Here is a 26,836-nt window from a genome sequence, read left to right as displayed (position 1 = left end):
ATAGCAAATAATCAACAAATTAAAAAGACAGAAATACAACCCGTAAAAATGAACTGTGCTGAACGTTATACTTTAAAACAAACTAAGCAGTGAAGGAGAGTAAATCTTGCTAAAAATATGAAGAAATTAATGTATACTAATAAAATTGGGTTATAGAATATAATTATTTTTACAAGGATGAATAAAACACATACGTAATACATGGATCAAATGCCAAGGGAAAAAAATGACTAGGTTTAGAGGTCAGAACATATTTACTTATCGGGGATCTTTTTTCGCTAGGCTTTCTTTCTTAAAAACAAAATGGATTGATTGATATTACTTGTTTAGTGTTCCCTGTTTAGCAGGTGGACGATCCAAGGCCGCTAAGGATGAGAACATCTCCCTGTCCTGCCCGGGCTTGGGTCTCTCAAGGCTTGTCCAGGAGAAGCCCAGCACCTCACCTGGTGAAGGCCCGTGATTGTGGAGTTACCCTTCTCTCCCCCATCAGCACTGATAGCGGCAGTTTATTGTACACAGACTTAAAATATACGCTTTCTTTTTTCTAGCGCATCTAAGTTGCAATTCTTAAAATGAACACAGCATCAGAGTCTATTTTCAAAGGAAGTGACCAAGCTCAAAGCAGCACTAGGCATGATGTGCCTTGTTTATTTATCTGTTCGAACAGGCAATGAAACAAAAAGAGGCCTGTGTATTTCTTGTGCTTTTCAAATAGGAACTGGATCTATCTGAATGGCCAGGGAGGAGAAGACAGTTTGATTTAGATTTGGCATGGGTTTAGGGGAAGAAATGTCTTTGTAACTGGTCCTAAATATTATGGCAACTTGGACTGAGTCAGTCTCCAAGGGAGAAGTCGCCACATGTTATAACAGAAGCCAGTGGGCTTGGCAAGGAAGGGAATGAAAGAATTACAATTAAAGCAACACCATTTTTCCACCATGGCGAAGATGCGCTGGCCAGGACCATGGCCTGTCCTCCTTTTCCATGGCTGATCAAACTAAGCACTGCCCTTTCAAATCAGTCTTTATCATCATATTCTGAAGAACACTAAATGCTGAGATTAATGTTAATTTCTAATGAATTCTTAAGGAGAACTTTTTCTTCCTCCTTACTAAAAAGAAAGAATAAACGATTCAGAACAGAGATTCAAAAAGAGGAGTGCCAGCAAAAATTCTGTTAAGAAGGTTGACAGAGTGCATCTTTCAAATGTACTTATTGATTCTGGAGCTCCAATAAGATAAGATTGTGATCTGTTTTGATACATGCTTCCGCCCCCCCATCCCATTGAAATTTCTGAAAGTTAGATTCTTGCCTACCTGTCTTGCTATTTTAACTGGTCATTCCCAAACATAAACTGCCCCACTTTGAAGCTTTCCAAAGCTAAGAGGAGGTGAAGTCTGGCACTAAGCAGGCTGTCAGTGAGCGCTTACTGAGTGAATCTGCATTTCTGCATGGCCTTGAGCTGGATGTAAATTCTAAGGCTTCTTACATTAACAGTAAGTTTTCGGTCAACATCATCATAACTTACTATTTCCAAGAGGAAAAATAAGCTTATATAAATGGTACTGAATACAGTATCTAGTTTTCATTTATGAGAAGCAAAGGAAAGGAATTTTGAGGAAAAAATGAGACTAAATATAAATCATACAGTTTCATTTTACAAAGTGGTTTTCCAAGTATACCGCGTATTTCACTGAAAAAGAAAGGAGATATGTATGTTTGTGAGATAGGTAGGTGACAAACTAAGGGGTATGTGTGTGCATGTGTGCGAGACCAAGAAAGCATGAGAGAGACACAGACAGAAGGAGAGACAAAGAGGAACCTGGAATAATTAAAGAAACAGAGAGTTTAAGGAATGTTTTAAAAATACACAATTGATGATTCCTTAAAAGCACCAGAATTCCTTAGATGCTGCCCTAGACCAGTGTGGCATACCAGCTATGAAAAGTCGGTCCTGAATGCTAATGACAGGGATGTATACAGTACCATGCAGATTTCTTTTGGGAAGGAGAGCTACTGACAGAGCCATGTAGCACTGACTGAAGCCCAGGCTGATAGGCTCATCTTGAGGAGAAAACATCCTCAAATAGGTGCCTGAGGGCTAAATCCACATGCGTCTGTAATACCCTCTCTCCCCATCCCCCTGGCTATTTGGGAGTGATCTCAGAGAACAGAGTGAGTCCGTCAGTCACTCAACATATATGTATAAGAACCTACTACGTGTCAGGTACTGCACTTGGTAGATGCAGAAATATGATGATGAACTCAGTGAAAAACAAAGTTCCTGCCCTCATGGACACCAGGGAGCTGGCGGCAGAGGTACAGCAGAGTGACTGAGAACACGGCTGGGGTCATTAGATGAGGTTTAAATCCTGCCCTGGAAAACACTGTTTAACTCCCTAATTATTGCTTTCTTTATATGTAAAATGGGATGATAATGTTGAGAAGATTCCAGGAGATCATGTTTGTAAAGCACTTAAAACAGTCCCTGGCACACTAAAGGCCCCATAAATGACAGTTACGAGGGTTACTTCCTCAGAGAACTGAAGGACACCCACAAAGAAGTTTGCCATCTTCTTCCCCAGAACACACCCCAAATTGTTGGACAAGGAACTAAGCCACATCACCACTTGATCACATTTCTGTATGACTTTTGGCAAATCAGGTAGCCAACAGTGTCACTGAGCTAGACAGGAAAGTCTAGTCGCTAAAAATATACCCCAGCAAGAATATACCCCATACTGTTGCTATAATGGGAATGTTTTCTGTTTCTCAAGGAGGTAGCAAGAGAGTATCACTGGAAGGCCTCTTGAAAAATCACTTAGAGCATTTCTCTTTTAAAACAAGCCCTGGGCTTCCCTGGTGGTGCAGTGGTTGAAAGTCGGCCTGCCGATGCAGGGGACACGGGTTCGTGCCCCGGTCCGGGAAGATCCCACGTGCCACGAAGCGGCTGGGCCCGTGAGCCATGGCCGCTGAGCCTGCGCGTCTGGAGCCTGTGCTCCGCAACGGGAGAGGCCACAACAGTGAGAGGCCCGCATATCACACACAAAAAAACAAAACAAAACAAAACAAAAGCCCTACGAAAGCACCACTAACCATGATGAAGGTTCTAGATGATGGCTCCAAAGGGACAGATGAGAGGCTACTTTCAGGACATCTTAGACTGAGAGGCAGTAGAGCAGAAGGGTTAGGAGCACAGGCTCTGGAGCCAGGCTGCCTGGGCCCCACGCCTGGCTCTCTCACTCACCTGCTGTGCAGCAATGACCATGCTGCTCACTGGGGCTCGGTGTTTAAAATCGGTCACAGGGGGTTAATATCAGTCCCTATCTCACTGGGTAGTTGTAAGAATTAAAATCACTAACATCTGTGAAGCAATTATGATAGACCTGAGCCCTAGAAAAATAGTCTATAAATGTTAGCAATAATTATGCCTGGCAAACCCAGTAACTTTATTATGCTGCTAATAAGCATGTGAGAGCCAAATAGCAAGAGAGCAACTGAACCACACCCGAGGAGTCGGGAGTCCTCTCCTTGGCTCTCACATCTTCTTTCTGCATCACACTGGGTGCACCACATCCCTTCTGTAATTCACTCTCCTCACCTACACGACAAGCAATATACATCTCCACCAGGAATGCCTAGAGAGGCCTGATGCCATTTTTTGCTAATATCAACAGCAGCTGAACAGTTTAAATTTCTGTATCTTCCTGTCTATATTAGTCAGAGTTTTCCAGAGAAAGAGAGTCAATAGGATGTGGTGTGGAGGGGGTGGGGGAGAAAGAGACAGAGATCAAGAGATGGAATTTTAAGGAAATGCTTAGGCCAATTCCACTGGGGTTTGACAAATCCAAAATCTGCAGGGCAGGCTGGTGACCCAGGGAAGAGATGATGCTGTGGTCTCAAGCCAGCAGGCAGTCTGGAGGCAGAATTCCTTCATCCCTGGGGGACAACAATCTTTCCCTCTTAAGGCCATCAATGGATTGAATAAGGCCCACATACCTTATGGAGGATAATTTGCTTTTCTCAACACCCCTGATTTAAATGTTTGCTTTACTCAACACCCCTGATTTAAATGTTGATCTCAGCTTTACTCAACACCCCTGATTTAAATGATCTCAGCTAAAAATACCTTCAACAGGTATTTTTATTCACCTTCTTGACTGGTGTTTCACCAAATACCTGGGTACTGTGACCTCGCCAAGTTGACACATAAAATTAACCATCACACTATCCTTTCAGAAGAGATGGTGTTCAGATGATTCTTTGCTGCAGGAAAAACCTCTAAGAATGCACAGCAACTTCACTCTCTGAGACCAGATTAGAGGCAAGAAATTCAGATGAGGCACCCATTTCTTTAGAGATGAATTCTAAGGCTGAAGAAAAACCTTGAAAGCAGACATAGAAGATGGTATCTGAATAGTAAGTAGGAAGAGTCAGGAGAATGTACTCCAGTCCACAGAAAGGACAAGCTTTTAGAACAAGGGCTGCAAACTCAGTACCTATACGGGCCAGACAGATAAGACAAATGGGTGAAACGAACAGGGTGGGGGACATGCAGAATACACAGTGCATACCCCATGTAAAACTGCTCCCCAGCTTCTGGCCGAGGAAGGCTCCAAGTCCAGCTTTCTTTCTGCAACAGCCCGAGGACACACACAAGCATGAGCCTGTGGAAGGACAATCGACTTTCCGTCAGGTCAAAGGAGCCCTGTCTCTCTCTTCCACCACTCATTAGCGGCATGACCTAGAATAAGTTCCTTAAAACTCTCCAGGCCTCTGTTTTGTTTGTAGAATGAGGTCACTGCCACTTACACTACAGAATTATTGTGAACACTCAGGGAAAAGTGCCCCAAATGTGACGGTTGATATACATGCTTCCGACTTTGCTTTTATTAACCACCATTTATAGGGCACTTACTATGTGCAAGGCACTACTCTGCAACTCATTTAATCCTCACAACAACCCCACGAGGCAGGTACTCATTCTACAAATGAAGCAGGGAAAGGGTAAATAATTTGACCAAAGACACACAGCAGAGAATACTAGAAGATTGTCAAAAGATATAAAACCACAGGACTATTAGATGCTACAATAGATTCTATCCCTCCAGCTACCAGAAGATTTCTCTGTCTTTTCTTTCAACCTAAAATTTGTCGCAAGTGTAGGTGATGCTTGCTGCCGGTACCCACTGACTCCCACTCACTCCTCCACAGCTTGCACGCCCCGCCCCCACCACTCCATGAGCCTCTCCCTTAAAGGCACTCATGACTCTGGGCTCAGCAATCCGAAGGCCTCTCACAGTACCCCCGTCCTTACCCCAACAGTTCCTCTCCGCAGCACCAACGTCCACTGGCCTTCTAAGGCTCTGAAGTTCCCCGTTTTCCCCTTTGGAAGCTCCTCCGCGGTCTCCTCCCACCCCTTACCCCACCCCCCCACCCCAGAGGTGAGTCCTAGGGCCCGTTCACTCTCTCCTCAAGCTCCTCTCCTCGCTCTGACGCTGTGCACACAGTCCGTGGAAATCACGTTTTCAACTCACACACCTCAGTGCCCAACCTCCATACCTACGCAGAAGGTAGTGACCGACCTACACGCTGACCCTCTCCCCTCCAAGTCCTGCCAGCAACCTGTGCGACTTTAACCTCCACACGAACACCCGTCCAGCACGAGTCTGTTAGCTCCTTAACCTCCTCATATCCCACGGCCAGCTCTCCCCTCCTCTGGACCTGTCCACTCCAACGACTTTGCTCTATTACTATCACTTGAACTGCTTCACTTCTGAACTAGTACATGCTGATGTCCCTCTCTCTGACCACGATCCCCTCTCCTTCAGCTCCCTTTACTAATTATTTAGGATACCAATTGGTTACGTAGGATAACCAAACCTAATAATCCTAAACCCCAGATCTGATCCTTCCACCGTGTCCCCTAGGAAAGTACCAGCAACAACCCAGCTGCCCAGTTAAGAAACTTACATGTTAACTTTTATCCTTCTCTCTCCCTCAACCCCCATATCCAACAACCCCGCAAATTCCATATGTCTACCATTCTTAAACATCAACCAGAGTCTCTCTATCCGGATCACCCTCACCTCTCACCTAGAATCCTCTCTCCAATGAACTCGTGACCAGTTTTCCTGCTTCTGGTACTTGCTTCCCTAAAATCTATTCTCCAGCAGACAGAATGGTCCTTCTAAAACATGAGTCTAATCACATCACCCCAGTGCTTAAAACCCATGAATACTTCCCATGTCCTTAACGAGATGATCAGATCCCCTAATACAGCTTCTGGGGCATTTCTTGATCTAGCTGCTGCCCACCCCCCTGGCCTTATCTCCTGTTTTCTCCGTTTCAGCACCACATAATTTCCAGTTCTTCAGATGTATCATGCTTCTCTCTTGCCTCTGGGGTCTTGGTAGATTCTAGTTCCCCTACCCGGAATATGCCTTTTTCTTCCTTTTTACCTTGGCACTCATCATGCGAGTGTCATGTTAAGTACTATAACTTCCTTCAGAGACTTCCTGGTCCCCAGACTTGGTTAGGTGCCCTGGGTCGGTGTTCCTGTAGCAAATCTGCACTGCCCCCCCTTCCACATTACAGTCACCCCACAGTATGGAGTCTCCCTCGCCAGCCTGTTCTGTAGGGTAAGACTATGGCTCTCTCGTTCAGCACTGTATTCCCGCTGCCACGCAGTGCTCGTCCATAAGGACACTCAACAAGTATGTGTTGAATAAAGGAGCACGCAGCTGATTCTTAAATCCCTGTCTCCGATCCTCTTAACTTTGTCCTTGAGATTCAGCTCCACAACTCCAGTTGCCTGATGGATGTCTTACCAGTATCTAATCTGAACATGTACAGAGTGCATGGGGATCATCTTCTCTCTCACATCTGCTCTCTTCAAAACCTAGTACAGTAGAAAGAGAACAGGTATGGAAATCAGGGATGCCTGGAATATGCTGCTCTATATCCTATTAGCTGGGCAGCTTTAGACAAATCTTTCTCCGAGCCTTAGTTTTCTCATCTCTGAAATAAGGGCAAAAATACCAACCTCATAGGATTAGTCTAAGATTGAATGAGAGGATGTATGTGAAATGCCTGGCAAATGACATAGAAATAACAAATGGCACCTGAGTTCAAAAATCTGGAGTAGGGGCTTCCCTGGTGGTCCAGTGGTTAAGGCTCCGCACTCCCAGTGCACGGGGCCTGGGTTTCCTCCCTGGTCAGGGAACTAGATCCCACATGCATGCCACAACTAAAGAACCTGCATGCTACAACAAAGACCTAGTGCAGCCAAAATAAATAAACAATGAATATTTTTTTAAAAAATCTGGAGTAATTCCGCTTCTATCCTCCTCCCCGCCAGGCAACCCCTCTCATCCAGGCCCATTCCAGTCGTGCCCCCTCACTTAGGCCCCCTGCACCTCCCTCCTGGACTATCACAGCAGCTCTGCTGGGCTTCCCTGGCTATGGTTTTCTCACTGTCCAGGCCACCCCACACACAGATTCCAGAAGATCCTATTGTCATTCACCTGACAGAAATTCTTCAACTGTTCCCGTGACTTAGTATCCAGTCTAAATCGTTCAGTCATAAGCCTTCACAGCCCTCCTGGGCCGGCCTCAACTGACCTTTGCTGCCTTCTGTTCCCGTTAGTCACTTATACACACACTGTTGCCCAGCAACAACACATTAGTCACTGCCCACTCTGCGCACCAGTTCTTCCCATCCCTTTCTATATGTCTCTGCTCATGTGTCCTTGGACTCAGACCCTCGCAGTCCTCAAGTCCATCACCAACTTTCTTGGTCCGGCCAAAGCCTCTTCGATCCATGATGCATTTCTTGATGGCCCAGCCTGAGAAAAATCTCTTCTACAAATGTGTAGTGTGTTTGATTTATCTCTTTTCTTTTATACATTTTATCTCTCTTCTCTATGTTTATCTGTGCACTGAACCTTAGCTCCAAGCTCTCCACAGGCAGCATGACGTCCGGGCCCACACTGTCATGCTCAGGAAAGGCACCCAGGAAACAGCAGCTGAATGTGCACACCCACAGGGTCCTGCTGAGGATGTACCAGCACCTGGGGGGCTGCAATTGTCAAGCTTCTGCTCAGCTCCTAGAACAGTGCCTGGCATAGAGCGGCACTCCACAAATAACTGTTAAATGAACTTATCCACAGGGAGATCGCCTATTGGCTGTGGGACAGAAATTCTGTCCCCGCGGAATAAAACACAAAAGAAGACCTGAGGAAGCCTTTTCTCTCCCACCATATACTTAGGATGCAGGCCAGCTTCAATTTCACTGTCTCCCGAAAGCTAGACAGCTACTCTCAGCAATCAGTATGGCATGTAACGCTTTGGTATATTTAATGTGTCAAAAGTACTCAATTTTAACATGTAAGTAAGAATCATTCCTCAAAAATAGTCTCCTTTGGAGAACACAGAGTTATTCTAACAATGTCCAAAATCTTTTTCAGACCTCACCTTTTATATAGCCATAACTTCTTTGTTTTTTTTTTTTTAAAAAAAGATGTCTATTACAGAATGAACACCTTTTCTCATAAGGCTTTCAACTAGCTGAGAATTAAAGAATTTCAGAAATAAAATTCCCATCTCCTTATCCTTAAAGTAGAAGGTGTTTTTCAGGGCTTTCATTTCCAAAATTCTATTATGTAAGCCACTTTATAAATCACATACACAACAATCCTCATTTTTCCATCAAGTTTGTTTGTTGTTTTTTTTTTTTTTTTGCGGTATGCGGGCCCCTCACTGTTGTGGCCTCCCCCGTTGCTGAGCAAAGGCTCCGGATGCGCAGGCTCAGCGGCCATGGCTCACGGGCCCAGCCACTCCGGGGCACGGATCCGCGTCCCCTGCATCGGCAGGCGAACTCTCAACCACTGCACCACCAGGGAAGCCCTCCATCAAGTTTTAACTGCCCCCCCTCCAACCCCACCGGGCTCTGGCAACAACACCATGCACCACGTGTATCTCTGTTATAGTACTTGTCAATCTGTGATGTTACCTCTTTATATGTCATTTATCCCACTCAACTGTCCTCCTGGAGGCAGGCCCCTGACATGCCAGTTTCTGAATCTGCAGTGCTGACTGCTGGAATGTAGTCGGTGGCTCAGTAAATGTTTACATGAATCAATGACTCAAATCAGTTAATGGATCATAAACCTTTTCATCAGACCTAACTACTGGCTCCTTCCTACCCTCCAAGGCCAGAGAATTCCCATCACTGTGGATAATAAAAAAGGATGGGAGGCTTTTAAGGCAATGGCGAAAAAAAGTTTTGAATGTGTCCTTGGCAAAGATGGCATCGCTGTAGGAGAAGTTTAAATTCTTCCCAGCTAACACAGTACTTTAAGGAGGCAACATCCATTTGCACGTCTATGTGTCTTTTGCTCTGTGAGTTAAAATATTAATTGCATTACTTTAGAGTCACACCTTATACATGTGCTTCATTTAATTAGTTTATTTAGTTGCCCTGAAATATATACTGATGGGTAAAAACAAATTAGTGTAAATCACAACTTTAAAAAGATAGTGAGGGAAGCATCTAGTTCAACGTCCAAATTACATGAAAAAGCCAAAAAGACCCGCCCGCTCAGCACCGTGTACCCTTCAGTGATTAGGAAATGAGCTACTTTTCAGGTATCATCCAATCCAAACTGTCGTCAGTGTCTCCAGAATCTACAGACTGCTCTTCCCAACGTTCAACAACATAAGCACATCTTAGTTTCCAAGAAACCTCATTATAGGTTGATGACAAATTTGAAAAAATACTCTAAATAAAATTACAGACCATGACTCTGACATTTGGGCTTTCCAAACATACTGCTATGGGTTTAAGAAACACATTTCCACGTCACAGAGAGTTCCAAAAATCAGCATATTCTGCGGAGTCCATTATCTACTGCTTGGGGAGGCTTAACAGAGTGTGTTAAGGACCAAATCTTTTTAGATAACTGCTGGCACGTTGCTAGGTTTTGTATATGAAAACTGAAAACAAAAATAACCAAAGAGTTTAGAACTTTTCAGTTATAATAAATTTTCTATCAAAGACAGAAAGTATTATTTCATATTCTCTTTAATATTTTTAAAAGCAGCACATACTTCTTCCATTTAAAGGTGTGGAAACCGAGGCAAGAAGGCTCAATCATTTTGTTAGAATACTCTATGCTTCAAAAGCAGTTAAAGTCATGACCCCAAACTACAACTAAACTCTCCAATAGCCTATTCTCATGAGAAAAGGTTTAAAAGGCTTATTGCTTAACTGAAGGATAATCAATGCAAGTTATTTCAATGACTGGACCAAAAAAGCTGCAGTAGACCAGTAGACCACTGAGTATCTCGGAGACCTGTTAACCTCTTTGTCCACAATCTCCCTTGAGATTATATATATACAGGTATATATATATAAAATAATAATAATTAACAGGTGTCCTTGGTTTTGATAAGAATAATATTCCTGTACATCCTCACTGGACAGCTACGTGCTGCCATCTTCTACATTATGCCCGGTGGAGTGTAAACAATTTTTCATGAAAAAACAAAATCAATAAAAGTAGAACCCCCCACTTTTTCTGCCAGTAGTGCCCTCAGCAACAAAAGGGGCAATGACACCAACAAAGGGATTACGATACTCTCAGACAGAATTCAAGCAGAATTCTAAATGGATAAATTCATGTTATAAACTTTTTTTTTTTTTTTTGCAAGTGCCTTGCATGCTTATGTTACTATTCATTCTGAGATAGACAGATCATCAATGACCTTCTGGGTCACTGACTAGGGAGAAAGCCGACTATAAAAAAGAGTGGGAGAAAAATAAGAGGGGGGGTTGCTTCCTTCCACCCCAGACCCCCTACTGCCTTGAATGAAAGAAGGCAGATGGCAGCCACCTTCCCCTTTAATTAGGAGGGGCAGCTCAGAGGGGACAGCCCTGCTCACTTGGCACCATCTTTAACAAACCGTTTCGATGGTAATGCTCTGCTCATTCACCCTTGTTTCAAACTGTTCTCAATCTTTGATTTATAAACCAAATCTCTGTAAATTTAATTATGAAAAACTATAGCTCTGAGCACAACACTTAGAGTACCTTCAGAAAGAAGGTACTTAAGGATGTTTGCTGAATTAATAATTCACAGACATTCATATAGGGAGCCTGGAGTGTTTCAAATGAAATACAGACACCTCAAGTCCTACCATCACCACTTTGAGATAAAATGGGAACTCCCACGGCACAGAAGCCCGAACTTTAATTCACACTGTATTCCACACTAGAGTCAGAAGCTAAGACCCCTGACTTCTGCTTTCCAACACTACAGTACAGACATGCTGCCCCCTTCTACCTTCAAAGTGTCACTGTTTAAGTTCAGAGAAGTCAAGAAAATTCTCCGGTAAAAGCAGTCCATTTTATAAGTATAATTTTAATTACAAATCACAAACCACTCTGCATTTCTATTCGTTTTGCATTTTCAAAACCACAGAACTTTGTATTAAAAATTTATCAAGCCATGTAACATCTTTGGAGACAGGATCAGCATAAAAAACAAACAAACAAAAATGTAAGATGGGCCAAGTGTCAGAATCAGGCTGATGTCACAGAATCTTCTGTGTAGGAGATGAAGCCTCTTAATTATTATTTTTTAAAGTTATTAAACATATTTTCTATAAATCTACAAGGCACGAAACTTTCTAACATGAAGGAAAAATTCGGTTAGGACTTTATACATTTTATCCCATTTTTATATTAATTTATTTTCCCAACATCATTAAATAACTTGTATTCTTCAGGTCCTTTCCATTTCCTGACAGGCTTTAAAATTACAGCCTTTTATCCAACAGCCATTCCCACCTAGTGTCTGCAGTTCCCACGTGCAGACACCCCCGTCCTCATACCTGTCTTGTACACGCACCCTTCCTGCTTCCCAATGGAAATAAGGGCAGTGAGCTGGGGCTATTTTGCTAGATATGCTCCTGGCTGCAGCTCATAAAAAGCCTTGTCTGTGTCACCCACCGTCATTTAATTAACGGCAAAGTTCTTGAACCATTTAAAAAGAGAAAAAAAGAGAACTTTTTGTTTTCTCACTGATGATAAATTTCAGTCTCTTTTTACCTCTTAACAAGCCAGCCAGCAGCTAGATACAGGAAGAGAGACAGAAAAGATAAAAGAAGCAATCAGCTATTTAACAAACTTCATCTCCTACTTCCCGATGAAAAGGAAAAAAAAAAAAAACCTTGGCATTTGCCAGATACTGAGTGTTTAATAATGTTAGCAAGAAAAACATGTAGGAGAGACTGACTAAAAACAAACAAAACTTACTTTGTTTTCCAGCACAGTAAGCAGGTCCGGATCGAGATGAGGGTTCCCTTCCTCAAGGCCCCTGCTTTCACTTTATAAGCTGTGTTTACACTTAACATCCAGGTTTGCTGTGGAACTCCAAAATGCCTGCGCTTCTCAGGATGCCCCAAGTTCACAGTTCAACTCAGAAGCTTCACCAAGGACCAGGAATCTCCAGGGCAGACCAAGGCGACCTCTGGGCGCCACGTGGCACCACTGCTGCTATTACCACACGCACGCCTGGGACACCCACTTGTTAGGTCAGGAACCAGGCCACCAGCAGATAACGGCTCAGACGAGCGTTCAGAGACTTGAGCCTCTGGCATTCTCAGGTTCAAGGTTGGGAAATGTATTAAGACGAGAACCATGCAGTCAGCAGCATTCTGCGCCATTAACTTTCTCGCACGTAGATGCCTGTCTAAATAAGTGCGAAAGGTACAAAATTAGAAGTGTTTTACTGGTGATGGTGATTGGCATTTGCCGTGTGCTGGGTCATACCTTGCTCTCTAAAACTGCATTTAAGAATCCTAGATCAGAAGTATTTTCATTTCCTCTGTGGAAACTACAGAGAATCAATTAAAAAAACAAAACAAAACAGGAAAAAAGTATAATTCTGCTTAAAAATGTAACCCTTACTAAATCTCATCTGGTTAATTTTTTTTTTAATCCAAAAAGTAGGAAGAAAAACCCAACATATAAATTTGATGTTTGTTTTGAAAAATTACTTCATCCATGTACTGTCCAGCTCATAAAAACAAACCTTCTTCCAGCAAAACGGGACACTATGACCTTGTTTACTGCAGTGTTTTGAAACTGCTGTCTCGTAACTCCTGACATCACTGGACATGTATTAGCACCTTTACTGCTGTTGGCTGCACATGCTGCTACCCTGACTGTCTTGAACCACCTCTGGTTGAACAAATACTCCACACAACACTAGGGATACTGGCATTAGCATTAAGCCCACAGAACTCACATGATACCTTTTGTAAGTGTCACATCTCTCTGATCACTTTTATAAGAAAACAAAAGCATCCAACATCTGATACTTTTTCAAGTCCCAGCATCCAGACCTGGTTCAGACCATTCTTTCTTCTGACCCTCTCCTTGCCCAGGAGAGGGGCTTCTTTCCTCACCGATCGCCATATTGGCAAGAATTTCTGCCACAGAGCTTTACTAACAGAAGATCCTGACCTACTTTCTCCCAATAAAAAAATTCCCACAAACTTTCCTAGAGGATAATTTATTTTAGCATATTTTAGAGTTTCAAAGAGCACCGTTGTTGCATTTTCAATTCTGATAAAGTCAGATTTATCCATTTCTTTTTCTTTTGTGGAACATGATTTTGGTATTGTATCTGACTGTTACATTTTTAAAGAAATAATTTTCTCCTGTAAGGCTGACATTTCCCTTCTATGTTCTTCAATTCTTACTCTGGATCTAGCAGAACTAAAAAAAAAAAAAAGGATAGTTGCAACACAATTTAATTGTGTAAGTCACAGTAAAATTTGAGCGAACATTTCCCATAATCCATCTCTTTAAATAAAACTAAATTCTGGTCCTACGATGGTAGTGCAATTTTACAGAGAAGTATTTAAAAACCCAAGTTTAAACTATCTGAAATCAACTGCTAACATTCCCGTTCCTTTCCTGAAACAATTTGCAAAACATCAAGCCCTCAAACTATAGTTACCAAGAAATAAAAAACACCAAATACATACTTGAGCAATTATGGCCCTTGTTTGTCAGAGAAGAATAAAAAGAAAAACGTCCAGGGTTAATAAAATTAATTAACTCTAGCTAAAGAACTACTAAAAAGACCCTCCAAATATCATGCCGTTACTATGACAACTTCAAAATTGCTTTGAGAAAATGTGAGGGATTTTTAGATTCATGATAAACCAAGTGTCATCCAGCCTGCTAGAAATTACTTTCATTTATATCAGGCAGCAGAAAGGTTAAATGGCCATTTACAACTCTGAAATATCAAATCGTTACCTTTTGAGAGATGCTGCACTCTCCATTCAGATCATGAAAAGAATAAGTAAATGAACAGCTCTCTCAGTAATCGGAACCATTTTGATTTCAGTCCTGCAACTACACCACTCCTACGTTCTATCTACTTGGTACTTTATTTTTATAATGAAAGCAAACTCTGATGCAATCTGAAAGGGAAGGGACAAAAGAAAAAACAAAAACAAAAACAAAAAACCCCCCTAACAGTCTCTAGTTTCCAAATACAAATAGGCAAACACACACTCTGATTTTCTAGGCATCAATAATGAAACAGAAAAAGAAAACAGCATTTTTCCCTTAAAATTCCTGCTCTTAGGTATTTAGACTGATTTACATTTTACATAATCTTGATGGCTCAATCAGGAAGTGAAATTTTTAAGTGCGTGTGTTATGGACGGGAGGAATCACGTGACCCATAGAGCAAAGAAAATTATGCAGTAGACTAGCATGCTAAGAAAAATAAACTTAACAGGAGTTTAAAAATACTGTCTTTGGGATTCACTGAGCCATGAATATATTACGGCTTTTAAGAAATAAAAATTCATTCGGAAGCCTTGAAAATAAACCCTCAGGACGTTTTAAAAAATATTACGAGATCAAAGCAATGCACTATGAAAAACAAAAGTTTAATTAATAAAGAAACTGTTTCTATGAAGATCATAACCGTTCAAGGTTTATTTTAAAGATGATTTTCCATGTTATTTGAAGATCAGGCAAGACATAATTGTAATGAAACGAAACATAGTTGCAGCTATGTATAGATATTTGTGCTTTATTTAATATATAGTGCTGTGTGCTCCTGGAGCACAAAGAAAAAACTGTTTAGGTTTATCCAGACTTCACACAAGTTTTATAGATTTCAAGTGGTTACTGTGTTTTATTACAGCAAACACATTCTCAAGAGGAAAACATCAACACCATAGAAATTTTCATCTGAGGTTATTTCACTCTGGAAACCAAAAAGTGGGAGATAAACATTAAGACACCTTAAAAAGTGTAATGGATTGACTGATACATGACTTCATCATATAAAAACTACTTGACCATAGTCTCTGTGCTGGTTGTCTAAAACAGAGTATGTTAACATAAACATATTTGAAATTCAAAAGGTTTGGCCTGTGACTGTTTTGTTTTTCAACGCAATTTCTGTTATTAATTTGTTAATAAATAATAATTTATTAATACCAATAAAAACAATTAACATGGTTGACAGCAGGTATTTGTACCTCATAACTATTACTTTTATCACCTAATGCTTTACATTTTTCAAAATGCTTTTCATATCTTTATTTCAGCTTTTTAAAAAAATTCATACCTCAGGCAAGTGGCAGGGCGAGGTCGGTGACAAACATCAGTTCTGAGTGTTTCCTGATTACTAGGCTCATCTTTTTAAATTCTTAAACACAAGAGGTAGCTGGAGAAGAAATTATTAGGGAAGACAGAAGACTCTCAGAAGGGAAGCCTGAAATAGACTAGGAACGGTCCGGAATGGTAAGAAGCAGAAACGCCCCAAGGTGGAGTATTACGTGATACTGTGATATTCTTCCTAAACTTGGTATCATACTGGCTGATTGGATTAATAAGGAAAGATGAACTAGTTACCAAGAAATGTTCCCCAAAAAAGTCATAGCACAACCTAGCTCTGCCACTTGCCTAGACCATAACTTATTGAGACTAAATCTCAGACTTATTCTATAAATCAGGAAATTAGAGAAATTAAGAGACTTTCCTATGTTATACAGATAGCTGACTGACAGCTGAAACTGGACCCAAGCTCTCTGACTTTCCTAGGCTAGGACTCTTTTTTTCACCACGTGCCACCTTATAGCTATAACCTGAGGTTCAAGTAAGCCTCCAATGAGCGGAGCCCTGGTAGCTTATCTTAGTCCAGGGAAACTGAAATGGGGTCAAGACTTCGAGAGGCTCACTCTGGGCTACTTAGTCCCTAGCTCATGGGCCCCCATCCCTTATTACGGCTGCCGTCTCTGTCCCCCACCAACCTGTGCGGAGCATCATACTTCCCGAGCCGGAAAGAGACATGGCAAGTTCTGAGGTGAGAAGTGAAGCTACTGATCCTGTCCACAGGTATATCGCAGCCTCCTCATTTTTCTCAGTGGGAAAATCAAGGCACTAAAATAAGAAAAAGCACTTGTTTTGGTTCACATCACAATTTTACTGGGATTTTGGACAAACACGGGAACAAGATAATATTCTTGAAAAAATAAAATTAGCTCCCACTTTATAACCTTCATCAGAATTAATTTTGTGGAGATTAAAGAGTTAAATGTAAGAGCGGAGGAAAAGAAACAATTAGAAGAATATATTTCTGAATTTGAGATAGGAAAAAAAGTCTTAGCTTTACAAAAGCAATGGAGAAAAAGCAACAAAAGGCAAGGTAATCAACTCAATCTGACAACATTAAAATACGAAAATCTGTAGCTTCAAAACCAGCAGACAAAACTGCAAGGTAAACAAAAAATAAAATACTTGCAAGAGGATAATATATTTTATATTATTATAAAGGTAAAAGGTAAAAGATATTAACAAACAATTCACCCCAAAATATAAAATGTCAACACAAAAAAGTATGGAATTTCACTAGCAAACACCAAGATTTTTTTCATCAATCAGATTCACAAAAATGCACAACAAAAAGAGCAAAGCAGGTGAGGTGAGGTGAGACAATCATTTCAGGAAATCAGCAATATCTTTTTACAAACCCTCAAACTGTTGTGACTGATTAACATGTCTATAAATATCTCCTGAAGAAACAATCACAGATACACAGGAAGATAACTATACAAGGACACACATACAATAACTTACAGTAACATAAAACGGGAAACAACATAAACATCAAAAATTGGAGGAAAGCATGTGACTAAATAAATCAGCAAATTCATATGTTTAAATCATGGTTTTTGGAGAATACTTAACGACATTGGAAATCACAAAATATAATGTTAGGTAAACATGCTGGATATAAAATTGTACATAAATATGATATCAGTGGAGAGAGGGACAGACAAATGGTGGGGGGCGCGGGGGTGTAGAGAAGCTAATCTCAAAGAGAGACTGGAAAAGGATACATTTAAAAAGCTTGAGAGGGGGTGGGCAGAGAACTTAGATTTTCATTACTTCTTTGCAAAACTGAGATATCTGACATTTCGTATGAGAAACATTATTTTTATAATTAGAAAAATGTTATTTCACCCAATGAACACCCTGTAAATATCTCTCAGTCATATAAAATAATTAAACTATTTACAAAGACCTAACGAGAATGCTTACACTTTAAGTGCAAAAAAGAAGTACAAGACAATATGATCTTAAATAGATAAAAATTGACATTAAAAAGACCAGAAGAATATGCATCAAGATGCTAACAGTGGCTGCTTTTTGACGGTGCTATTGTGTGTAACAGTTTTTCTATGATTGTCATATATTGTTTTCATAAGGAAAAATAGATATCAATATCACAACTATAGGACTGATACATCAAGAAGATGCTACTATTAACAGTTAAATTTCAAAATATAGAAGGTCAATAGCCACAAAAATCTGCCCTGTCACTAAGGTGTCTTTTAAAAAAATTTAGGAACCACTGGTATGTCTTCAGAAAATAGCAGGAATTGGTGGGTGTCCAGGAGGTGGGAACGAATAATATTTCTTAGTTGCCAAACTGTTTTCTCCACATAGCAGCAGCTCTGTGAGGGCCACACTGAAGCATGAGAATCTTGACAGTAGGACGTTCGTTATTAGCAAAATGGCAGAGAAGATTGATGGGCGAGGGGTGGTAAATGGCCAAAAGAGGAAGGCAAGAGTTCGTGAAAACAACAGAAGCATCAAGAAAGAAGATTCAAGACATCATTAGATCCAAAATAATTAAAAGAAGGGTCTCAAAGAATTATTTGTATACCTATGTTCATAGCAGCATTATTCACAATAGCCAGAAGGTGGAAGCAACCCAAACATCCAACGAATGGATAAACAAAAATGCGGTCTATACGAGCAACAGAATGTTACTCAGCCTTAAAAAGGAAGGAAATTCTGATACATGGTACAACATGGTTGAACCTTGAGGATATCATGCTAAGTGAAATAAGCCAGTCCCAAAAAGACAAATACTGTCTGAGTCGACTTATATGAGGTTCCTGGAGTAGTCTAATTCACAGAGACAGAAAGAACTATGCTTGCCAGGGGCTGAGGAGAAGGGAGAATGGTGAGTTGGTGTTTCATGGGAATGTAGTTTCAGTTTTGCAAGGCGAGAGGGTTCTGGAGATAGAGGATGGTGATGGCTGTTCAATAATGTGAATGCACTTAATGCCATTACACTTAAAAATGGTTAAGATCGTAAATTTTACATTGTATGTATTCTACCACAATGTAATAATACATGTGTGTGTGTGTGTGTGTGTATGTGTGTGTACACATACCATTAAAGGAAAAAAGAAAGAGAGAAAAGAATAAAGAAAGAAAGAAGTCATTAGAGTTAGTAGTTCTGAAGAAGGCTTTTGACTTGGCAGGAAACAGTTTAAAGGATGTCAAGGGCGCAGGCGTCAAAATAAAATAGACCTTATTTCTGATACATCTTTAAATACAATTACAGAAGTCAGCTCAGAAACAGAGACGATCAGAAGTGAAAATCAGAAGGGACATTATGTTTAACTTGAAAAGAACATATCAGACCATTCTGTGGTTCTCTGAGACCCTCTCATTATAGCCAGCTTGAAAAATTCCCCAGGACTAGGAAAGAACCTGCAAGCCCAAGAAACAAGATGACATTTTCCCACCAGCTAACAGGAAAAAACATAACTATGAGGGAAACCCTGAGTGTCCTAAAAACGTACTCTATCCTTACTGCGCCCTGTTATCAGAGGATTGAAGAAGTCTGGAACTGGACAAAGGCTCTCAGGCAGAGCTGCTCCAGAGACACCGACACCCGGAGAGCCTGCCCGGGCTCACTCGGTGATGCTGGATTTAAAGACAAACCCCTCGAGCACAGTTATGTTTTCTTTGTCATGTTGTATTTTTTAACAGGCATGCTTTGTATTTTAAAGGCAGCTTATTAAAGGTAAGAAATATAGAATATTTGGAATACTCTTTTTACAAGTCATTTGATTAATTCCATTCAGCAAATATTTATTGAGCACACAGTACATACCGTACACTATAATACCAGGTACTGGGCTAAGCGCTGAATGGTGAACAGGATGCCATCATCCTTCCTTCACCAAGCTAGCAATTATGATTTAAAAGAGGCATAGGATGCTATTGGTACACCTAAGAGGGGGCTCCCATCTGGTCTAGATAGGTTGAGAATGGAAACCTGTATGAAGTGACATTGTTAATAACAGTAGTAATCATTATTATCATTGTTGCAAACTTGATTGACTACTATTATGGGTCAGATAGAGTTTCTGGGGTTTTTTTTTAACATCTTTATTGGAGTATAATTGCTTTACAATGGTGTGTTAGTTTCTGCTGTATAACAAAGTGAATCAGTTATACATATACATATGTTCCCACATCTCTTCCCTCTTGTGTCTCCCTCCCTCCCACCCTCCCTATCCCACCCCTCTAGGTGGTCACAAAGCACCGAGCTGATCTCCCTGTGCTATGCGGCTGCTTCCCACTAGCTATCTATTTTACGTTTGGTAGTGTATATACGTCCATGCCACTCTCTCACTTCAGATAGACTTTTAAAAGCACTCTCCATGCACAAATTAATTTTCACTATAAAGTGGAAATTAAATCTTATAAAGTGGAATTTTAAAGATGAGAAAATTGAGGCACAGAGAGGTCACCCAGTTCTTACATAGTGGGGTCAGACCAGACTGTATCCTTTTCAGAATCTGCCCTGAGGGGAACCCAAACTAAGATAAGACAGGGATGAAACTCGAGGATCAGAATATTCAGCAAAGAGCTGAGCTCTCTGAATACGGGGGTGGTAAATGGAGTAGGAATACGACAGGTAGGAGCGGATGGGGCTGGGAGGCATGACCAGGTGAGTGGGGGAGGGTGGGAGGAACATGAAGCCCACGATCAGGAGGAACCTTGGAGGGCAGCGGTGAGTGATGTCCAGTCGGGATTTTCATTAGGCTCTGCTATGTGGAGGGGGAAGTAAATCTCCTCTGCGTCCCCCTGTGAATCCTAGTGTTTGATGATTTGTTTACGAGGACACATACTCTATAGGGCCCCGATCAAGTTGGGTACAGGATATCACAGAATCGGGTGACAGTTAAGAAGAGAAGTGACACGATGAGGCTGCTTTTCAGAAGCATCACTCTGAAGCATCACTCTGAATGCAGTCGGGAGAATGGATTGGGGAAGAACATCAATAAGCAGGGAGAGGGATGCTAAAATGCAGTAATTTAAGTCAAAGGTGATGGTAACCAAGACGGACACACTGGAGACAGAGTAGATGGATTTGAGAATGGCTGAGATGTGGAATTTTGACCAGATGTTGTTTCTTTGTGGATTTGGAAGATGAGGAAAGAAAAGGCGCAGTAAATCACAGGTTTCAAGCTTGGGTAACTGGGATCAGTTTGGAATCTGTTGGCTATGAGGCGCTAGCAAGGTATCAAGTGGGAATGTCCAGTTGGCATCTGAATACAAAGCCTGGCGCTCAGAGGTGGATAGAAAGAACCTGCAGAGGGCAAGGAGGAGAAAAAGGCAGAGGGGCAGGGCAAGCCAGAGAGGAGAGGACATCAAACAGGTCACGGAAGATACAATGCTAAATATATCTGGCGAATGTGGCAACAGAAGGATAGGTAGACAACTATCAGCTTTGGCCAGAGCAATATCAACTTGGTCACAGGTGCAGAAGCCAGACTGGAGGAGCCCGAGGAGGCGGCAGGGTGAGGAAATGAAGGAAGCAAATTCACACAATTCCTCCAAGAAATTCGGCCCCGGCAGGGGAAGTGAACGGAGAAGCGCGCGCAAGGGAAGGCAATGTGAAGGCCGGTGGTTTTGTTTACAATTGGTAAGCCTTGAGTAGGTCTACTCCCTCATGAGAGAAAGTCAGTGGTGGCTGGCAGGTAAAGGTCAGAGAGAGAAAGTCTCTGAGGAGGTGAGAGGGGATAAGGTCCAGAGCGTGGACACGGGGAAGGGCTCCCCTTCCAGTGGAGCAGGAGGCAGGGAAAGCAAGGCGGGTGCAGAGGAAGTGTCAACTGGGGCCAGAACCTGAGTGAGCTCACCTTCTGGTGTCTGTTTTCTCTATGCCCGGGAGGCTGGGAGAGCTACAGAGACCGAGGAGTGAGAACGAGCTCCAGGGAGAGGGCTGCCGAGAGATGACAGGGGCCTGGGGCGGCAGGGAGCAGCCACGCTCAGCAGAAAGTGACCTCCGGACATCACATCATGACAGCCACATGCCACCGCTCTGCACCTCTGCGGCATTTACCAAACAACACTGGGAACATAAACAAAACCCCGACGACACCGAGTGGACCTCGTGAGAAGCCCACCTTGCAGTACAGTAGGGTCGGGTAAGTCAACTGTAGTAACATCAGTCTTCCTCAGGCCTTAACCACGTACAGTAAAACGAAGACAGATGCTTCCAAGGCGTATGACGGCCTTCCTGTGACAATGTGTGGAAAGCTCACGCTTCAGTCTACAGTCAAACTCGGTCTGGATGTGTAACCAAAACGTCATATTTCAACACCATTAACAGCGCATTAGCAACCTTCGTGTTTGGTCTGAGCTGGATTTTGCTTTCGGGCATCTCCAACCCTGCTAAATGGGCACACGGATTACAGGGAGGGTCGGACACACCCCTCCTTCCAGAGTCGTGCGGGGAAGCACAGGTGGGAAAACAGTCCTGTCACAGTCGCTTCTCCCAGACTCGGCTCTAGTTCTTGCTCTGGCCAGGAAATTGCTAGAGAAAGCAAAAACAGGGGCCAGGAACTGAGCACAGCGGTACAAGTCCAAACACAGGCTAGGGGAGGTGGTATTTCAAGTGAGCAACTGTTGTGTTTTACTTGAGCTCAGAGCCAAGTAGGAGGAGAGGAAGATGCGGACTCAAAGAATATCTTTCCCTGTAAAGTCTCTTTGTAGCAACAAAAGGAATTCTAGTAATTAGTATGAAGCACCTCTTGTATTTCCAGGGCGTACACCTCCCAAGAAGCTCAAAAGAAAAACCTTTCATTCAGCATCCTTTGCGGGGGAGAACTGAAATGAACAGTAAAACCTGACCAGTTCAATCGACTGGGGAGTGTGCTACAAATAGTGAGATATCTGGACCCTAGGAAAGTAATGTACTTTTGCTTTTTAGTTTCTTCTTTTTAAAAAGATTTCCTTTTCTTGTGCACCTTTATTATAAAAGTAATATAATGTTACTACCGGCCAACAGTCCCCATGGTGCTCACTATGACTCAGGCACAGCTCTGAGCCTCCTGCCTTCCTTGAACTTGAGGAAGGCGCTCTGATTCTGCCGGTTTTAGGGAGAAGCACAGAGGGGCTGACTCCTTCGCCGATGGGGACCCGCAGAGCTGGTGTTCCAACCCAGGCCGTCCAGCGTCAGAGTCCTGCGCTCAACCACTTTCCTGCGCTGCCATACCATGAAAACACGAATTCTAACACTCGAAAATTCAGGGTGTCAAAAAGAGATAAGCAACATTGATTCTACCCCTCTAATGGAATAGTGCGGTGTGTTTCCTACTCTATTCATCCTTCGGTTTTCAAATCAAGGACTCTCTGAAAAGAAGATGGTTTTTAACCATATTCAAGTAAAAACGCTAGATAAAACTGTTCATGAAAACCTTTCCAAGCAGAGATTCTACTCGTAGACAAGACTTATTTAAAGTCAGCAGATCTACTTTTTGTGTACGATATGCACAAACCAGCAAAACAATTTTTTCGTCACAAGTTTCTTTACGTTAATGAAGAATTTTCTTAAGAGTCGTTATTTTTTTGTCTGACCCACACTTAATTATAATGAGTTCCAAAATCAGTCATTTTGAATCCACGCATATCCAAGTTTTCAAATAAGAAAACTGAAGTTCAAATATTTTGTTCTCTTTGAAGCTGCCTGCAGGCTCAGGTTGGATCGCACAGATTTGATGGTATACTTCTGCGCAGATAAGAACCTGACCTTCAGTGCGGGAATGCTGGAACTTCTAGAGGCCTCAGCTGGGTTAGCTTTATAAAGCAAACAAAAAATGGCCCCCGAAATGGCCCCTGCAAAGTTTCTGTTAGTGACCTTTGACGCAAATGTTCCATGAGATGTAAGTTCAAGACTGCCAGTCACTTGAGGCTTATATTAAGGTTGACCAGTGTGAACTGTTACTTCATAGACTTAAGTGCATGCCACATGTGGTCTGCACAAACATTCTTTAGGGTTCCTTTGAAATAGACTCACACATATATGGATAACCAATTATCAATACAGGTGCCAAAGCAATTCAATGAGGAAGTCCTGTCAACAAATCATGCTGGAACAACTGAAGAAACGTATGCAAAAGAATGAGCCTTACTTAACCTCTACCTTACCCAATACACAAAAATTAATCTGAGATGGATCATAGACCAGAGTACAAAAGCTAAAACTATAAGGCTTCTAAAGGAAAACACAGAAGGATATCTTTACAATCTTGAAGAGGCAGATTACTTAGGAAACAAAAAGTACTGATAATATATGAGGAAATTTGATTAATTAAGTTACTTCAAAATTAAAACCTTCTGCTCATCAAAAGACATTTTTAAGAAAATGATACAGACTGGGAGACTATATCTGCATTACAAGTTTCTGACAAAATAATTTTATTCAGAGTATACATAGGAAAAAAAACCTCCTTCCTATCAATAATAATAAGGACTTCCCTGGGGGTCCAGTGGTTAAGATTCTGAGCTCCCACTGCAGGGGGCACGAGTTCGATTCCCTGGTTGGGGAACTAGGATCCTGCATGCCATGCAATCATCATCATCATCATCCAAGTTTTAGAAATTTATTTATTTATTTATTGGCTGTGTTGGGTCTTCGTTGCTGCGCGTGGGCTACTCTTCATTGCAGTGCACGGGCTTCTCACTGCGGTGGCTTCTCTTGCTGTGGAGCAAGGGCTCTAGGCGCGCGGGCTTCAGTAGTTGTGGCACGTGGGCTCCAGAGCACAGGCTCAGTAGTTGTGGTGCACGGGCTTAGCTGCTCTGTGGCATGTGGGATCTTCCAGGACCAGGGCTCGAACCCGTGTCCCCTGCATTGGCAGGCGGATTCTTAACCACTGAGCCACCAGGGAAGTCCCCATCATCCAATTTTAAAATGGCCACAAGAAAAATAAAAATGGGTAAAAGATTGAATGAAGGTATACAAGTGGCCAATAAGAACATGTTAGTCATCAAGGAAATGCACATGAAAAGTCACAAAGAGATACCACTTGCCATCCAGGAGAACGGCTAAAATTAGAAAAACCGACAATAAACAATTGTTAAGAACGAATTGGAGCATCTGGAACACTCATCCACTGCTGGTTGGAGTATAAAATGGTATAATTATTTGGAAAATTGTTTGGAAGTTTCTTATAAACGTAAACACAGATCTACTGTCTGGTCTATCAACTAAGCCTAAATCCAAAAAGGAATGAGACTGAGAGAGAGAGGACTTGTTCATAGTGGCTTAATGTTCATAACAGCCAAAAAGGTGAAAACAATCCAAATGTCCATCACCAGGAGAATGGATCAAAGAATTGGGTCCATTCATACAACAGAACACTACCCAGCAATAAAGGAAGAATGAACTAGGGTACACACAACAACATGAAACTTTTGTGTGAAGGAAGCCAGACACGAAAAAGTGCATGCTCTGTGATCCCATTTAGATGAAGTTCAAGAACAGGAAAAAACAGTGATATAAATCAGAAAGTGTTTGCCAGTGGGGGTGGAGGCTGATTGGACGGGGCATGAGAAAACCTAGGTGAAGAAATGTTCTATGTGTTAACCAGCATTGGGTTACGTGAGTGTACTTAACGCCACCAGCATTGCACCGTGGTCATCTCATTTCTTTGGGACCATCCATACAAGGTATTTCCTCCAGAGGAAAAGATAAAACTTGCTGATTTTTCTCTCATCCAACGTAGCAGTCAACTGATATGACAGGTCCCAGAACCAGTGTGACGGTGCTCTAAATTCTCAGTCATAGTGTCCTTTTAGGCCCATCAGTTTTCAGTAGACTACTGACAAGCCGCACTCAACACATTCCAAGTGGATATGGACAGAAGGGCACGTGGAACAAGCTGATGATGTTTGTTCTGGCCAATACCAGAAATAAATTACAAGCGCGTTCTGGGAGCTTGCATCCTCGGAGCTCAGGACATTTCAGCACTCTCCACATCTGTTTCTAGGGCATGGCCTCACAGGGCCTGCTCTTTGATCTAGAACAGTCCAGAGGCTCTAAACTGGTAAACAACTTACAGAATACAGAGGTCAGATACCAGAGGATCTTTACTATCCTCAATTACGTCTAAGCCGTTACGCAAAGGATAATTAATATGCAACAGTACTACTTTGCAAATTCTCAAGAAAGATTTGGGGCTTCCAGTATTGTACTAGAGATCAGGATAGAGCGAGAAGATTCTGTGTTAGGTTCAATCACATGGGAGCAACTGGCCCTAACTCTGGGGACCTCTGGGGAAGATCTCCAGGGATTCGTCACAGGGAAACAGCTGCTTTTTCCGAGTAAAATGAGGGAACGGTAAGACTGGAAACATCAGTTCAGAGTTCCTTCTGAGATACAAATGGATACCCCTTGTGTGAGAGAAGTTAAAGCACTAATTAGTTAATATCTGATTTTTCCCATCTTCATGGTATCTACTAGGCATTTTCAGGAACTATGGGACAAATACGAGAAAGGGGCGATCAATAAGAATTTGGAGCTTTTTTTCACAAAGGAAATGGAAAGGGAGAATATGAGATGCTTCTTACAAGAAGAGGGAGAAGTATGAGGGTCTATCTGCTAAGGAATAAAAGTTATAGGAATGAAGGAACAGGAGATTCTTTCCAAAATTCCTATGTCTAAGGGCAGACAAGAAATTAAAAAATAAGCATATGCACATTTATACTTGTATTAAAGATCAGGAACAACTACCACTACTTCTATATATATATATATTTTTTTTTAATGACTAAGTTGCATGTTTCACAAGATGCATCGTTTCTTCTAGCAATAAAGCTAGAAGAGTGTCTTGGGGTGTTCTGTGAGGAATGACTGTAGCCTCCAGAGCTGGAAAGCATGTCTTTGTGTAATAATGTCAGCTCACTGTTTCTTCCCAGCCAAGTTACTTTTTAAAAATTTTTATTGGAGTACAGTTGATTTGCAATGCTGCGTTAGTTTCTGCTGTACAGCAAAGTGAATCAGTTACACATATAATATATCCACTCTTTTTTAGATTCTTCTCCCATGTAGGTCATTACAGAGTATTGAATAGAGTTCCCTGTGCTACACAGTAGGTCCTTATTAGTTATCTATTTTACATATAGTAGTGTATGTATGTCAAT

The 26,836-nt window shown here is 41.8% G+C and overlaps 1 long non-coding RNA gene across 4 annotated transcripts in view; it reads right to left on the bottom strand.

The window, feature by feature from the left end:
• LOC105748120 (uncharacterized) overlaps positions 1–26,836 on the bottom strand; it is an 88,516-nt gene that overhangs the window by 46,738 nt on the left and 14,942 nt on the right. For all 4 annotated transcript variants that reach the window (XR_007479107.1, XR_004484582.2, XR_004484581.2 and 1 more), the window contains 2 exons: positions 16,354–16,483; positions 12,320–12,755 (listed from right to left, as the gene is read on the bottom strand). This is a non-coding gene — a long non-coding RNA (uncharacterized LOC105748120). The remainder of the gene's footprint in view (positions 1–12,319; positions 12,756–16,353; positions 16,484–26,836) is intronic.

This window comes from Orcinus orca, chromosome 9, assembly GCF_937001465.1.
Source record: "Orcinus orca chromosome 9, mOrcOrc1.1, whole genome shotgun sequence".
Taxonomy (NCBI): Eukaryota; Metazoa; Chordata; class Mammalia; order Artiodactyla; family Delphinidae; genus Orcinus; species Orcinus orca.
This window is presented reverse-complemented; position numbering and strand designations above follow the sequence as displayed.